Raw genomic sequence first — 16,149 nt, 5'->3', positions numbered from 1 at the left:
CCACAGTGTTAGAGGAACTGAAAACTATGGGGCTCTACCCCCACCTAGCCCGTACAGAGTATGAAATTTAATGTTCAGAGCAGCCATCTTTGACTCTAACCCGACTATGAATCGAGTCGAACTGAGCTTTGATGATACGTGCGGATAATGTTGTGAAACCATGGCACATCTGAGTGATGAATCACTACTGAGAATGTTATGCACCAGTTGTCGAAAATGCGTGAACTATTTACAACCTGCTTTGCGTGCCTTATATGGATTGACCATCCGGTCTGCCGAGCGCTGTTGGCAAGCAGGGTGCACTCAGCCCTTGTGAGGCAAACTGAGGAGCTACTTTATTGAGAAGTAGCGGCTTCGGTCTCGGACACTGACATACGGCCGGGAGAGCGGTATGCTGACCACATGCCCCTCTATAACCGCATCCAGTGAAGCCTATGGGCTGAGAATGACACGACGGCCGGTTGGTACCGTTAGGCCTTCATGGCCTGTTCGGGAGGAGTTTAGTTTTTTTTTGCGTGTCTTATGGCACAGTAACTTTAATAACTTGGTAATAAGATAATAGAGCCCCGAGACATTTAGTGATAAGTGAATTATACAAAACAAACACCGTCCGAGCAGGCCGTGAAGGGTCAACAGTACCGACTGGCAGCCGCGTCGTCCTCAGGTCTTAGGTGTCACCAGATGCAGATACAGAGGGGCATGTCGTCAGCACACTGCTCTCCCGGCCATTTTCAGTTTTCGTGACCGGTGCCACTATTCCTTAATCAAGTAGCTCCGCAATTTGCCTCTCAAGGGCTGAGTGCACCCCGCTTGCCAAAAGCACTCGACAGCCCCGAACTGTGCCTCATCCAAGTGCTAGCCAAGCCCAACAGCTCCTAACTTCGGTGATCATTTTTTTTAAACTGAACTGATGTGTGACATTCTCAGTACAGATACCGGCAGGTCATTCCACGCTGCTTCAACTCTACGCCGGAGATCGTAGTGGCTAGCCAGTGGTAGCGTAACAGTCTCTCTGCAACCCATGACCTGGAATTTTCAATGGCTCAGATATCTGAAGAACATAGAGCCCACGACAGCAGTCAAACACCCTCTGTATCGAAGCGGGTCAGGACAGAAAGGCTTCTTGCGTTATCTTGTCTGAAGATAATAAGATAATGCCTTTCCTAACACAAACTACAATTTACGTCTTCAGCTTAATTTACCCTTCTTAAATCGTAACGATTACGAGCACAGTCGGCCAATTTTCGTTATACGGAAGCTACTATCATGATGTACGCAGAACCGGCACTCACAAAAAGATGACGTAATGCCGGTACCAATCTTCATTGTCCGACAGATGTCTACCGGTGTTTGTCCTTCGGAGCCAAGACACATTTGGACTCCTCTCTCTGCCGCCGGATCAAGAGCATCCACAACAATTGGTGGTGCTTCAGAGATCTTCGCACCCTGTTAGTGTGTATACTTGTGTTGTTGCAAATAAGCCCATGTCTTGACTAAAGGTTGTGGTGAAACGTGGATGCACGCTCCTGCGCGGCCGAGATAACAATACCCTTTCCCTCGGACGCTAGACCTGTGACGTTGTTGAAACCTTGCATGGCACTGAGTGTGTCATTCTTGAGCCCTTCGGTTCCACCTTTGCATCACAGTATTGAAATACGGACGAAAGGGAGCAGCAATATTACGGAACAATACGCTGTAGTATCGATAGGCCACGATCCTACTGCTGTCGATACCCGACAAGTGTTGACAGACGTGCTGCTTCTTACACAAGAATAACTAGATAGTATCACAAACAAATAATATGTATGCAAATTTAGAGATGTGGTTCTGTTTTGAGCAAATATGAATTCCGCTTCTTTGATAACCGGACATGTTTCGGTGGATTTTCATCATCGTCAGTGTGTTCATTCATTTTGAGTCAAATGACCCGTAAAAATTTTGCTTGATAATATATACAGCTATGGCGTTTGCATAGTGGCATTATTAGTGTCGCACATTGTTGTTTATGTGACTGTCTGTCATTTGCAGTAGAGTTGATGTTATTCTCCAGTTTGTCTTCTGCAAGATAATCAGGATTTATCAGTACTGTATTATAAGTGACGATCAAAAATTTCCATTCGAGGGCGTTGCTGCCGCGTATGTGCAACATAGCGCGACACCGATGAGGGCATATGAGCACCGACCTATATAGGCAAGAGATTAATGTGACACTCGTGTCTTTCCGACGTGAGAGTAGTAAAAGCAGAAACGTGGGCTATGGCGACATTACTACCAAATGTGTCTTGGCTCCGAAGGACAAACACCGGTAGACATCTGTCGGACAAAGAAGAGTGCATATGAGACAGCATGTCTGTCGAAAACCACCGTTGTGAACTGGTGTACTAAGGGGAGGAGCTGCCTCATGGTAACGCACGTCAACAAACAGCAAATGTCGCAACGCAGAAGTTACGCCAATTCAAGTTGAAGTTACTCCAGCACCCGTCCCGGAATACTGGTACCTCCCCATACTATTATCACACCTTCGATCCTGAATAAGGCCAAGCAATGTCGACGATTCCTGTCGGACGGGGATGTGCAGCAGGCTGTTAAGGACTACTTCGCGGAGCAGGACACAGTGTTCTACAAAATGGGTATCTTCAAACTGGTGTGCTAGTGAGATGGTTGCGTCAGTGCTCGCGGCGCTTTGGCCTGATTAGCATACTGATTCTTGACTGTAAAGCCTTTGAACGGAAAATTTTTGGTGGCCTCTTATATATATATTTGCCCAGATATTTGACCTGAAGTAAAACTATTGTTTTTTTTCCACTTTGACAACATTATTTCATAGAACTGCCATTATCTTACATTCTGCTGTCAACACTGATTCGTTATTTATTCTTTGATTATCGTTTATTGCCGGCCGCGGTGGTCTCGCGGTTAAGGCGCTCAGTCCGGAACCGCGCGACTGCTACGGTCGCAGGTTCGAATCCTGCCTCGGGCATGGATGTGTGTGATGTCCTTAGGTTAGTTAGGTTTAAGTAGTTCTAAGTTCTAGGGGACTGATGACCACAGATGTTAAGTCCCATAGTGCTCAGAGCCATTTGAACCATTTATCGTTTATTAGGTTAATCTATTGGCTTCCTAAATATGGTCTGAGTATTTGTTATTTGTGTTGCCTTTGTAAATTGGTGAGGATGGTGCGAGAAGCAACAAAAAGTGAGCGCATACAAACTGAAATGGGGCAGCCAGCAAATAGCTGGAAGTGGTTACGCGTAAGAAGATGAAGTTAACGTTCGTACCAGAAAAGACATTTATTTTTTTAAGGTCGAAATATCTAATTTTGTTATTAACAATTCCTCAAACAATCATAAGAATGTCAGTGATATCAGTTTACAGCAAACTCAAAAGTTACCTTACTCTCTGAGTTCTCTGAATTATACAAACACCTAAGTACTCTAACAGAAAATATGTACGCAAAAGATGTCTTTCATTCTGAACTCTTTGAATTATACGAACACACAAGGTCTAAAACAGAAGGAAAAGTGTCATTAACAAATTGCCACCAGCAAAATTAATGTAAATGGAAAGCTAACAATTATGTTAAAACAGGTAGTTATAGATCACAAGAACAATGGGCAAAAACCAGCACATATAACTTACAATCAATTGAACAACCCATATAATTGGCAATAATGATTCAAAATCACTAATTTGCCACTAGTAATTAATACGTTCAAAATTTCACATGCGCGCGCTTCAACACCTGTACTGCGCTGTGTTTAACTTTCCAGTCAATAGCCTAAGAGGAAAGAGTCTTTGAACTCTGCATACTTGATTCGAACTAAATTCTTGTACTTTCGACATCGCGGCACAGTCAGCAACCGTGATAATCTAATATTTATATCATATTTATATTATATTTAACTATCAGCCTCGATTGCGGTAATGAAACAAACTTCTACCTAGGTTTCAGCCCAAATAATTGCGCCTTCTTCAGAAGATTTACCTGAATCTACAATTTGTCTCAAAGGGCATGGTCTACAAATAAAACTAAAACAGATGTACCTGAATCTATAATTTGTCTAAGAGGGCATGGTCTAGAAATAAAAATGAAGCAGCCTGAATAGGCTGTTTTAGTTTTATTTCTAGACCATGCCCTCTTAGACAAATTGTAGATTCAGGTAAACCTACTGAAGAAGGCTCAATTATTTGGGCTGAAACCTAGGTAAAGGTTGGTTTCACTACCGCAATCGAGGCTGATAGTGTCTTATATATTAAACAAAATGCCCCAGTGGGCTCATTTACTACCGTTAAAAGGAATCGGTTCTCGCTCATTAATAATCACGAGACTAACGTCCACCGTCGCGCTATAACCACAAGCTGAATTCAAATCCAAATATAGCCAGGGGCAAGCAACAGTCGTAGCAAAGGGGACTTGCACAACGGGTTACAATCAATTCCGCAACACTGAATGCGATACTCACCAGATACGTCCCCATCCTTGTACCGCTTTAGCCTGTCGGCCCAGGCAAGAAACACAGCCTTACGGTACTGTCGGCATCTTTATTGGCCAAGCACCCCGACCCGGTCTTACACTCTGGAGCTGGACCCGTTCTGGAAGGCGTTAGTGACCCGCAGCCACACTTCCCAACCAAGCTGCTGCTCTTCGAGGGCTTGTCTTTTTCTAGCTGTACTCACTGATTCGCCCTCAACCAACCTAGAGAGACCTTCGGCCAGCTCGTCAGGACACACATACGCCATCTCGCGCCAGAATTCGCGATGCCGGCACCAAAGAAGTTACCTAGTACTTCGATGTATCGAAGATGCGCACGGTTCACAAATTAAATACAAAGCCCCCTCCCATTTCCCCAGTTTACAAAGCCAACGCAGTACATGCAAAAATGTCTTTTTATCGAAGTCGTAGAGCAAACTAAAAGAAGCATATGTGGAACGTTATTTCTATTCTGAACTGCAATTTCCTTGACCTTTAATATAAAGCGAGTGGATGGACTTGACGCATACAGTGACCATTTCATTTCAACATATTTATTTGCATCATAGATAAATCATTAAGAGAATTACAATCATAAATCAGATAATTTCTTTAACAAACGCCATTCAGGCAAACTTTACAAACTCCTTGCTGTATAAAACCACAAATGAATTAATCTCTGTAAAAACATTTAAAAAAACCGCCACTCGGGCCAAATAAATCATTTAAAATAAACTTTACATCAAATAACCAAAAAATGAATTATTATTTCCACATCGATTGAAAACTGCCCCTCCCGGGCGAGATATTACCAAACAACTTTACAAGGTTATAGACAGTTTGATCAATAATAAACCAGTTATATTCCCATCAAAATTGACATACGCCACTGAGGCTGAATTGTACTGCAATTTTAGAAAACGGTTTCAATTAAGACACATTCTTCTAGAAATACCTCCAAATTCTTAAGAACAAATACTTGAAACATTTAACCCGGGCAACCTTGCAGAGCCACAACAAGTTTTAGAAAGCTGCAGCTTGTACTGTAACTGAGGCCCGAGATCGCGAGGCCGCGACTTGGCCACGAACGGTGGAGGCGACTGAGTACTTATCTTCGAATTAAGCTGTGGACTCCGTTTGTACTTCTACCCCGTTCAGAACACCGAAATCGGAACCAAACAGCACACGCGAGCTCAGGCGAAGTCCACCGCCCGTACGCCCGCTAGTAATTTAAAGGGGGGGGGGGGCAGGGCTGTACTTCGGTGGCCCCCTGCTTCCGATCTCTGAAACATAAATCAGAAGCGACAACAGGGAACCAAACAACCCTTCCTTCACCTTCACCTTAATACTCAAACTTATACAGAAAACCACTTCGATACCATTGACAATACAACTGATTCCATTCCTTTAAACAGAACCGCGTACGCGAATGATGCAAATGGAACTGGCTCATTAAAACCCAAGCATCACATGGAGCACCTTATGTGGGCCTCTAAGGTACCACACGGCAATCTTTAGATACGGAATGTAGAACGTTCGGTAAGACTGCGCACACGTATCAGTGTTTTAGACACTTGCCAGCTGAAGTAAGAACATTACTATTAAGGAGCGAAGCACACACTTAATAAGAGGCATGAAGTATCACATCACAGGCCTTGCAAAGTTTTGCTGCCTCAAGAGCAATCATCATTATACAGGGTGACGCAGGGGAACGGGAAATTTTGAACGTTACAGTTGGCAGCACTGTAGCGCCGGCAGATATTCGAAACTTTGCACAATTGATGTGAACGCATTGCCATTTAGTAATCGTGGAGGATTGGACTGGTGCGGAAGGTGCAGTAGCTGTGAGAGCGTTTTACAAAAATGGTGATAGTGCGACTGCCGCGCACAGAACATTTCGACAGCATTACCAGCTTGGACGTCATGGACGTGTCCCAACTGCGCGTGCGATTACAACGTGGGTGCGTAATTTTGAAGAAACAGGATCTGCCTTGAAAAAGAAACCTCCAGGTGGCATTCCAACGGTACGTACCCCAGAGAACATTGCAGCTGCTAGAGCTGCAATCGAGAGAAGTCCTCGCCGCTGCGTTCGACAGCATGCATCTTCGCTAGGGATTAAGCGACGAGGCTTACAAAGAATACTGCACGAATTAGACTTCCATCCCTATAAGTTGCAGATTGTGCAACACTTACATGAACTAGACCCAGCGTCACGTATGGAGTTTAGTAGCCAGATATTGGCTAAAATCAACGAGGACGCGAATTTCCTTGGTAACTTATGGATATCAGACGAAGCCCATTTCCACCTGACGGATTTGTGAACAAACAGAATTTTCGTTATTTGGCACAGGACAATCCTTGTGAGTTTCACCAGCGACCACTACATAGCGCCAAGGTCACAATATGGTGTGCCGTATCATGTCATGGTGTTATCGGTTCTTATTTTTTTGAACGTGAGGATGGTAGTGCAGTGACAGTAACATCCGCTCGATATGTTGAAATGCTTCAAACATTCTTTACACCGAGACTGTACGAGCTTAATCTTAACGTCGAAAACACGTGGTTTCAGCAGGACGGAGCCGCGTCACACACTGCTCGACAATCGATGGCAGCAGTTCGTCAATTGTTTGGAAGACGCATTATTTCACGTAACGGTGACATTGCACGGCCTGCGAAATCCCCTGGTCTTAGTGTGTGCGACTTCTTCCAGTGGGGGTATCTTAAAGGCAAGGTGTATCGTACACGTCCTGCAACAATCCATGAACTGAAGAAGAACAGTGAAAACGAAATCACTGCCATTCCCCCAAGATTTTCTACACCGCGCATTCCAGAGTTTTCATAACAGGCTGTTAGAGTGTGAACGCCGAACGGGAGCACATCTTTCCGATGTCATCTTTAAAAAGTAAAGAGACACTTTTGGATATTTTGATTGTAAAGACATACTGAATAATGGCATACTGAATACATTCACTTTCGTTAATAAATTACTAGTTTTATGAATTTATTCATGGAAATGGCGTTATTTCGAAATTTCCCGTTTCCCTGCGCCACCCTGTATTTCACTAAGTAGGACTTGAATTACTTAACTTGATGCCAGCAGCTGGATCGATGTGGCGAAGACACCAGACGCTGCTTAAGTCCGATAGTAACAGCGTGTTCCTTCACGGAAGCGAGCACATGCATAGCTTCACGAGGTTGCCAAGAAGCGACAACGCCGGCCCGCTGTTACTGACCCCAGTACGATCACGCGCTGACTGCCGCCCGTACTCAGGCACACCGTGCTCGCTGCCGTCTCTCCAACGTCTCGCTGATGCGCGCCTTTCCGCGTGCCGTGCCCAACGTTGTTCTCCCTTTCCACTCCGTACTGCCCCCTATACCCTGAGCCGCCCCAGGCTCCAAAGAAAAACTTCTGCCAGAGGGAATCGATAGTGCCTAACCAAAGATAGCCCTGGCACCATTCCCGCCACGGCTCAATAAGTAAAGTGTGTGCCCCCGACTGTGGTGGAAGTATAGAAAAACTTGTGCGTGGCTAATACTCCCTCTGTGAAGCAGCGCGCCGGCGCCTGGCTTTATGAAGGCGGCGATATGAGAGCGGCGGCCGCGCAAAGTTGCGCGCGGAGACAACGACGCGGCGCCGCCTGCCGCCGTTTGATGTACGGCTCAGCGACGGGCCGCAGCCCGCTAATCCCGCGGGCAAACACCTCCCACACTCCCCCAGCGCGACGCCGTGAAGCTGACCGCGTCAGCCTTGCCGGCAGCTGTTGAACCGCCAGCAAGTCTTTGTGCGGCGGGCGTACACTGACTTCACCGAACCCGCGGCTGTTCTCCATTGATCAGGGTCATACAGCTCTCGCAATGAAACTTCTCCCACCTGGGGGCAAATTACTAATGGTGTTCCACAATTCTGGGCCAACTCATGTTTTTGCTGTAGGATCACAGGACAGCGTAAGGGTGACGGAGATTCGCGTGTTTGCGCGCACGCGCGTCTTTGTGTGTGTGTGTGTGTGTGTGTGTGTGTGTGTGTGTGTGTGTGTGAGTTATTTTATGGCGATGTAGGGTGGGTTGTCATAGATACGGAGATACAGGTAAATGAAGGGAAGAGCTGAGAGTATTATGAAAGTAATTAAGATAAGCTATAAAATGTGAATCCACTGTCATAGCACAGATGTGCTAAAATAACTGTAATCTATACTAATATACCGGATGTTTTTCCTAAGAGTCGTTAGGCGCACTTTCCCTGATGTTTCAGCAGATATTTGTGATATGCCCGCTAAACCCGCTGGTTTAGGATTGTGGAAAGGGTCAAATAAAGTTGGGGTCACTTTCACCTAAAAATTATAATTTATTGTAATTTAATAACACATTTACAACCGAAGGGGCACATAGCCGAACCTTTACAACTACAATTTTAAAAATGCAATTCCTTTACGGTCGAAGGCCTCCAAACAAGAAATCTTAAAAACCAACAAGATAAAAATGCAGTTAAAATAGCAAATAAATTAAAATATATATGGTATCACAGCTAGGCTGGAGAGCCTCAAGGCAAGGGTGAATAGACAAACAAACAAGATGCAATACAAACGGCTGAAGGCGCACAATTGATTTTCCAAAGTTCAAAAATACGTAAAATCCAGTAAAAGCAAGAATTTTTTAAATCATTGGCTATGACAGATTATAAACAGACTATGACACAGGTGAGAAGGACAATAAAGAAAACGGCACTCAGAAGCCTCCTGGCAGGTCGGTCTGCCCTCGTTCACTTAGGTGAGACACGTGGTGAGCCCAGGTACACCTGATCCGTTGGAACCCAACCAGGGGACAGCCACAGACCAACCGACAAAACGACTTGCTTGCCACCAATCGGTACATGAGGACTCAAACACTGAGGAAAGGCCTGAAATTACGTTAGTGGCCAGGGTAGGTAACCGGAACACTAACGGCCACAAGACAGAAAATTCCGCTAGTACACTTGAATTTGAAATACGGTAATATAGTTAACTTCACTCAAAAGGAACACTGACTGAATTTACATCGCCGGCCGAAGTGGCCGTGCGGTTAAAGGCGCTGCAGTCTGGAACCGCGAGACCGCTACGGTCGCAGGTTCGAATCCTGCCTCGGGCATGGATGTTTGTGATGTCCTTAGGTTAGTTAGGTTTAACTAGTTCTAAGTTCTAGGGGACTAATGACCTCAGCAGTTAAGTCCCATAGTGCTCAGAGCCATTTGAACCATTTTTTGAATTTACATCAGTGGCCAGGGCAGGTAACCAAAACACTAACGGCCACAAGGCACAAAATTCCGCTGGTGCACTTGAATTGTAGTCAACCAATACAGTTAATTGCACCGCATGGCGGCTAAATTTCAGCAATAGAAACTCTCGGTGTTGCTCACAGGAAAACCTCCACAACAGCGAAGCACCGAGACGAACCACACAACATGAATGGACGTGGCTTGGGTAGTTGAAACCACTACTCAACTTTGACGTCCTGGGTCGGTGAACCACGAAGCTCGTAGCGATCAGACAGCTCCACACACACTCCGACACTGGGCAGGGACCGCCAGCGGACCCAGCCAACTGCACCGCTCGGAGATAACTTCCCTGGTTCTTAGCAACTGGCTGACTGCCCGCAGATCCGTCCGCGACTGCTGCTCCGTCGCGACCGCTCTGCTGGTGCGTCTCCCACTCACTTCCAGACACACGACGGCGGAAATACTGGCTCGGACCCAGCCATGCAGAGGAAACACGCCCACTCACTAAGCAACATCCCTGCACCAGGAAAGGACCGGCCCAAGTTCCACAAGATGGTAACTGAAAGTGCCCCGAAGAGCTCAGAGAACCAGTTACACGTCGCCCAATGAGACGGCCAGCCTCTCAGAGCCAGTATGCCGACAACATTTAAAATAACTTGTCAAAGGAAATCACGCCAACCACACACACAACCTGACAAACACTTGCATGAAGACCTGAACGACACCCAACAGTAACTAAGCACGCATGAAGACAAATCGGGAGTCGATGCACACACACACACACACACACACACACACAGCCGACTCTTGAACGATTGGCGAGCCAAAACGCGTCGTCCGGTAGGACGACCGACCGACGATCCACCAAGACCGTGGCGTGTCGGCAATGGTCAGGCGAGCCATGTCGACGCAGGCCTCACTGCTGCTCCAACCCGACTGCACTAGTGCCGCATTGCAGCTCCCCGACTGGCAGGTCCGGACTGCGCTCCAGACGCATTTCAACTGCCTCGCAGACCCGAACTCGCGACCCACACTCGCTTACAACAGACAACGACAGGGAAGCAATAGCAGTCGAGAAAAGGTACTATGAGAGGTGATATATCGATACACGCTGCTAGCGCTGGCCACGGTCAGGCAAAGCAGCAACTGAGTGACAGTAGTAATTTAAATTAACGTAGTGAGGTGGAAGTACGCTAAAAACAGGGTGTAAAATATATGATGGCGGGCACACAAGCCATGCACGGCTCAATTTGCAGTTTCCTTTTCTCATTATGTAGCCGGAATCAGCGCAAACAATTACTGCTCGGCACGTCTTTCACGCGACGTCACGTGTTAGCAGAAGGAGCCAGTATGCGTCCCATTACAAACAGAATTATTTTTTAAATTGTAACTTTACATGTCCATTCAGTAGAGCGTCCCAAAACCAGTCTAACCCGATATTCGTTTTATCGATATATAGTTACAGAGAGAGTAAAGCATGAAGAATGACCAGTACTCCAGCAGCGACTGAGTAACGTTGCTGCATGCGGTACCAGTCAGAGTGGGCCACGGCGATGCTGGAGCGTTGGTTACTGCATGCTTCGTATTTTACTATTGCTGTTAATACAGATCGATAAAACAAATATCGCACTACTCTATTCTGAGACCGCTCTGTCGAACGGGCACGCGTAGTTCCCCTTTAAAAATCAGTTTGTTTGTATCGGGAGAAAAAAACCGACGCTTTCCGCCAACACTGGGCATAGCGTGAAAGACGGCCGAGCAATAACTGTTTGGGCTGACTCCAGCTACACAATACAAAAACGAAACTGCAAATATCTTTTGAAACATCAGAGAAAGTGCGCCTAACGACTCTTAGCATAGACACCACATATAGAGATATGACGTAGTGAATTGTGCCCCTTACGCCTCACTGGTTCTTTGGAACATTTAAGAGCAGAGCGCCCCTTCACCTGCAGGGGCATTGTCTTACTGCCTCTTCGTTCAACAATGTCTAAGCATCACCAGCTACGCGCCTTTATGCGAAGCGAGCGCAGTCGTTGTTCAGATTTCACGTGGAACGGACATACGCCATTGAGTCGCACCAAAAATATAGTGTTGCAGATGTTGTTAAAGTATGAGTTTGGAAGTTTTTCGTCAAATGGTAGGGCAACAGGGAGTGATTGATGAGTTTACACGTGAAAGGCACTCGTGGCTGTCCACGAAATCGGTGGATAAAACAGATCGTCCTTCTTAGTCAGTAATGTCCGTAGATCTGCACACTGTAAGACAGAACTGAAAAAATAATTGATTTTACAGAACACCTTTACAGGCCTTCATTATAATAATATCCGTTGTTGCTGATGACATCTTTCCAACATTTTGGCAACTTCTGTATTCCAAAAAGGGCACCTTCATTTTTGAGCTCTCTGATTACTCGGGTCACCTCATTGGAAGCTTCAATAACTGTATCAAAACGTTCCCCACACAATTCTTCCTTCAATTTGGGAAACAAAGTCTGGTGTGCGTGTATCAGGACTGTATGGTGATCACGGAAGTATTTTCCATCAATATTTGCCGAGAGTTTCTCTCACTGTTGGGACAACATGCGGTCTTGCACTGTCGTGCAAAATGAGGATACCAGCTGGAAAGAATGTCAGGCCTTCCTTGACTAATTTTCGGGAGCAAAACATTTTGCAGAAATAGCTTACATGTTTTTCGTTAATACTCTCTCAAAATGTCAGTAACAATTACCCGAGAGGTGTAGTCTGTTGCAGCTGATGGACTTCCACTTCTTGGGTTGTCCTCAGCGCATTCCCGACCATCACGGGAACGAACAGACTACCGTGATACTGATCTGTAATCCACTACACTATTCCCACACGCTTCTCTCACAGCGTTTTAAATTTCCGTTGCGTTCTTTCCATGCAGGGATTCGATTGTTATGCAGCGACGCTGGTCACTATGTGTAATCGCACCTGATTTCGGATTGAGCTTCCATTTTAAAACTGAATTAGTCACGACCCTGCCACGAGAGTCAGCAATTACATATATGACCGTCATACCTTAGCTTCGCTCACAACTGAGATAAGTTTCAACTTGAATGAGATTTTCACTCTGCAGCGGAGTGTGCGCTGATATGAAACTTCCTGGCAGATTAAAACTGTGTGCCCGACCGAGACTCGAACTCGGGACCTTTGCCTTTCGCGGGCAAGTGCTCTACCAACTGAGCTACCAAAGCACGACTCACGCCCGGTACTCACAGCTTTACTTCTGCCAGTATCTCGTCTCCTACCTTCCAAACTTTACAGAAGCTCTTCTGCGAACCTTGCAGAACTAGCACTCCTGAAAGAAAGGATATAGCGGAGACATGGCTTAGCCACAGCCTGGGGGATGTTTCCAGAATGAGATTTTCACTCTGCAGCGGAGTGTGCGCTGATATGAAACTTCCTGGCAGATTAAAACTGTGTGCCCGACCGAGACTCGAACTCGGAACCTTTGCCTTTCGCGGGCAAGTGCTCTACCAACTGAGCTACCGAAGCACGACTCACGCCCGGTACTCACAGCTTTACTTCTGCCAGTGCTAGTTCTGCAAGGTTCGCAGAAGAGCTTCTGTAAAGTTTGGAAGGTAGGAGACGAGATACTGGCAGAAGTAAAGCTGTGAGTACCGGGCGTGAGTCGTGCTTCGGTAGCTCAGTTGGTAGAGCACTTGCCCGCGAAAGGCAAAGGTCCCGAGTTCGAGTCTCGGTCGGGCATACACTTTTAATCTGCCAGGAAGTTTCAAGTTTCAACTTGATCACGCTGCCATAACGTCGTGTATGCGCAATTTGCAGGACTTTCGAAATAACCCTCTTATTATTTGAACAATTATTAAGTATGCCGTGAACTGTTATAGTGTGATAGTTTAATTTTGAACTAAATCTGATTTTTTATATGAGGATGGGTCTTGCCATTTTTAGAAAGTGTCTTACGAAGTAAATTAAATGAACTATTATTTTAATTACTTCACAGAGACACGTTTTCGTCTTAGGAAACATGGTCAATTTAGTGCGAAACGTTCTCTTACCCTGACCATTGCTTATCTGTGTCCGATCTCGGCAAAGAAAACTGCTTCAGTTAAGAAGCAGCAATATATAGGCGGAGGCAGGTAACACATGTTTAGGAAAGAAAACTACGAATTATTTGTACTTCAAAAGAACAGCAATAAACCAGTTGTGTAATATTTCTTCGAAGACAGCTGTTAGCACATCATAAACTAGAGGAGATTAACCTGTTACGTACTGAGTGTGTATGCCCCGGCAGGACTCCATATATACACTGACAAGTCAGAACGTTATGACCCCAAGCTTAACTACGCGTTGGTCCTCCTTTGGGGCATAGAAAAGCAGCAGTTTTGTGTGGCAGGTATTGGTAAAGTACTTGGGGGCTTTTCGGCGGTGCGAGTATGCCGCACCAGATTTCTAGGCGTAGGTTACGCAACTCCTGTACATTACTGGCCCGTGGGTTGTGGACGTGGAACTCGCTCCTGATAGCGTTCTAAATGCGTTCCATCGGTTTCATATCAAGTGAATTTCATGGTCAACACATCAGCGTGAGTTCATAATCATGCCCTCAAACTACAGTAGCTCCATTCTGCCCTTGTGTCTTGAACATCTACATCTATACGTACATGATTACTTTGCAATTTACCATTAAGTGCCTGGCAGAAGGTTCAAGCTATTTCTCTATCATTCGACTATCGAACAATGAGCGCGAAAAATTGGACACTTAAATCTACCCGTGTGAGCTCTGATTTATTTTATTACCATGATTATTTCTCTCTGTGTAAGTTGACGTCGACATAATATTGCCACACTCTGAGAAGAAAGTTAGTGATTGAAGTTTTATGAGAAGATCATGAAGCATCGAAAAACGCCTTTGTTTTAATGACTGCCACCTCAATTTGCGTGTCGCATCCGGGCATTTCCTTGAACTTTTCCATATCCTCCGTCAATCCTGTGTGACGCGAATCCCGCACCACACAGCGGCACTCCAGCAGAGGACCGACAACTGTAGTGTAAGCCCTCTCTCCAGTAAACCTGTCGCATTTTGTAACTGTTCTGTCAATAAATCGCAGTCATTGGTTTCTTTCCCCATACCATTATCTATGTGATCGTTCGAATTTAAGTTATTCGTAATTGTAATGTCTATGTACGTAGCTGAATTTACGACCTTTAGATTTGCGTGATAAATCGTGTAACCGAAATTTAGTGGATTCCTTTTACTACACATGCGGATGACTTCAACTTTTCATTATTAGAGTCAACTGCCATTTTTCGCACTATGCAGATATCTTGTCTAGATCATATTGCAATTAGTTTTGACCAGCTGACGACTTTACAAGACGGAGAATGGCTGCACGGTCTGCAAACAATGTAAGAGGGCTCCTCAGATTGTCTCCTATGTCGTTTATGTAGATCAGGGGCATATAACACTTTCTTCGACAACGGCAGTTATTACTTCTGTTTTACTCGATGACTTTCCCTTAACTACTACGAACTGTGACCTTTCCGACAGGAAATCACGAATCCATTCGCGTAACTGTGACGATAGTCCATAATGAAGCAATTTGATTAGAAGTCATTTGTGAGATTCGGTGTCAAAAGACTTTTGGAAATCTGGAAATATGGAGTAAACCTGAGATTCCTTGTCGATATCGAAACTCAATCGTTGAAACCACTCCCCGAGATCTAGTTAAATCTTGTGCGCGCCATGCAGCATGTCTTAGATAATCAACACTGAACTGTCATCACATCTCCTACGTTACCTCCAAGTTCTCTAGTTTCTAGTACCTGCTTTGAATATCATATCACCTCAAGTGAATTTTCTGCAGGCCTCGTTGTTATGATTGATCGCACTCTTAAAATGTTTGATCAGTCAGTTCACTACAAACTCTCTTGCTTTACATTTAACAACTGCTAAGTTTGTGCTCGTGATCGACGATTAAACATATCAAAGAGCGATTACGAAAATTGTATACCAGATTTAGTAATGCAACGCTTTTTTGGTTAATAACAATCAATAGAAATTAACAGTAAGAATACTGTTACAGGTATCAGAATTTGGAGGAAAAATTAATTTGCAAGTTTATGTTACACTTTAACTTGAATTAAAATTTAATTCATCTAGTCTCGATGTGCAGCGCCAGCGCCACAATGACAGTGCATGGAAATGACTGACGCACCCCACGAACCTCACTAATTACCTGCAGTTCAATAAATCTAGGCGCTCAGTCCGGAGCCGCGCGACTGCTGCGGTCGCAGGTTCGAATCCTGCCTCGGGCATGGATTTGTGTGATGTCCTTAGGTTAGTTAGGTTTAAGTAGTTCTAAGTTCTAGGGGACTGATGACCACAGATGTTAAGTCCCATAGTGCTCAGAGCCAATTCGCATTGTCGCATAATGTTACTAAGAAAG

General features: G+C 45.2%; 1 non-coding gene across 1 annotated transcript; it reads left to right on the top strand.

Moving 5' to 3' along the window:
* The first annotated feature begins 13,376 nt into the window (after positions 1-13,376).
* Trnas-cga lies at positions 13,377-13,451 on the top strand. The gene has a single exon. It is a non-coding gene; the product is annotated as a tRNA-Ser (tRNA).
* Positions 13,452-16,149: the final 2,698 nt, after the last annotated feature.

The sequence above is a fragment of the Schistocerca piceifrons genome, chromosome 3 (genome assembly GCF_021461385.2).
Source record: "Schistocerca piceifrons isolate TAMUIC-IGC-003096 chromosome 3, iqSchPice1.1, whole genome shotgun sequence".
NCBI classification, from domain to species: Eukaryota; Metazoa; Arthropoda; class Insecta; order Orthoptera; family Acrididae; genus Schistocerca; species Schistocerca piceifrons.
The sequence above is the reverse complement of the archived record's forward strand: the minus strand, read 5'-3'. Positions and strand labels throughout refer to the sequence as shown.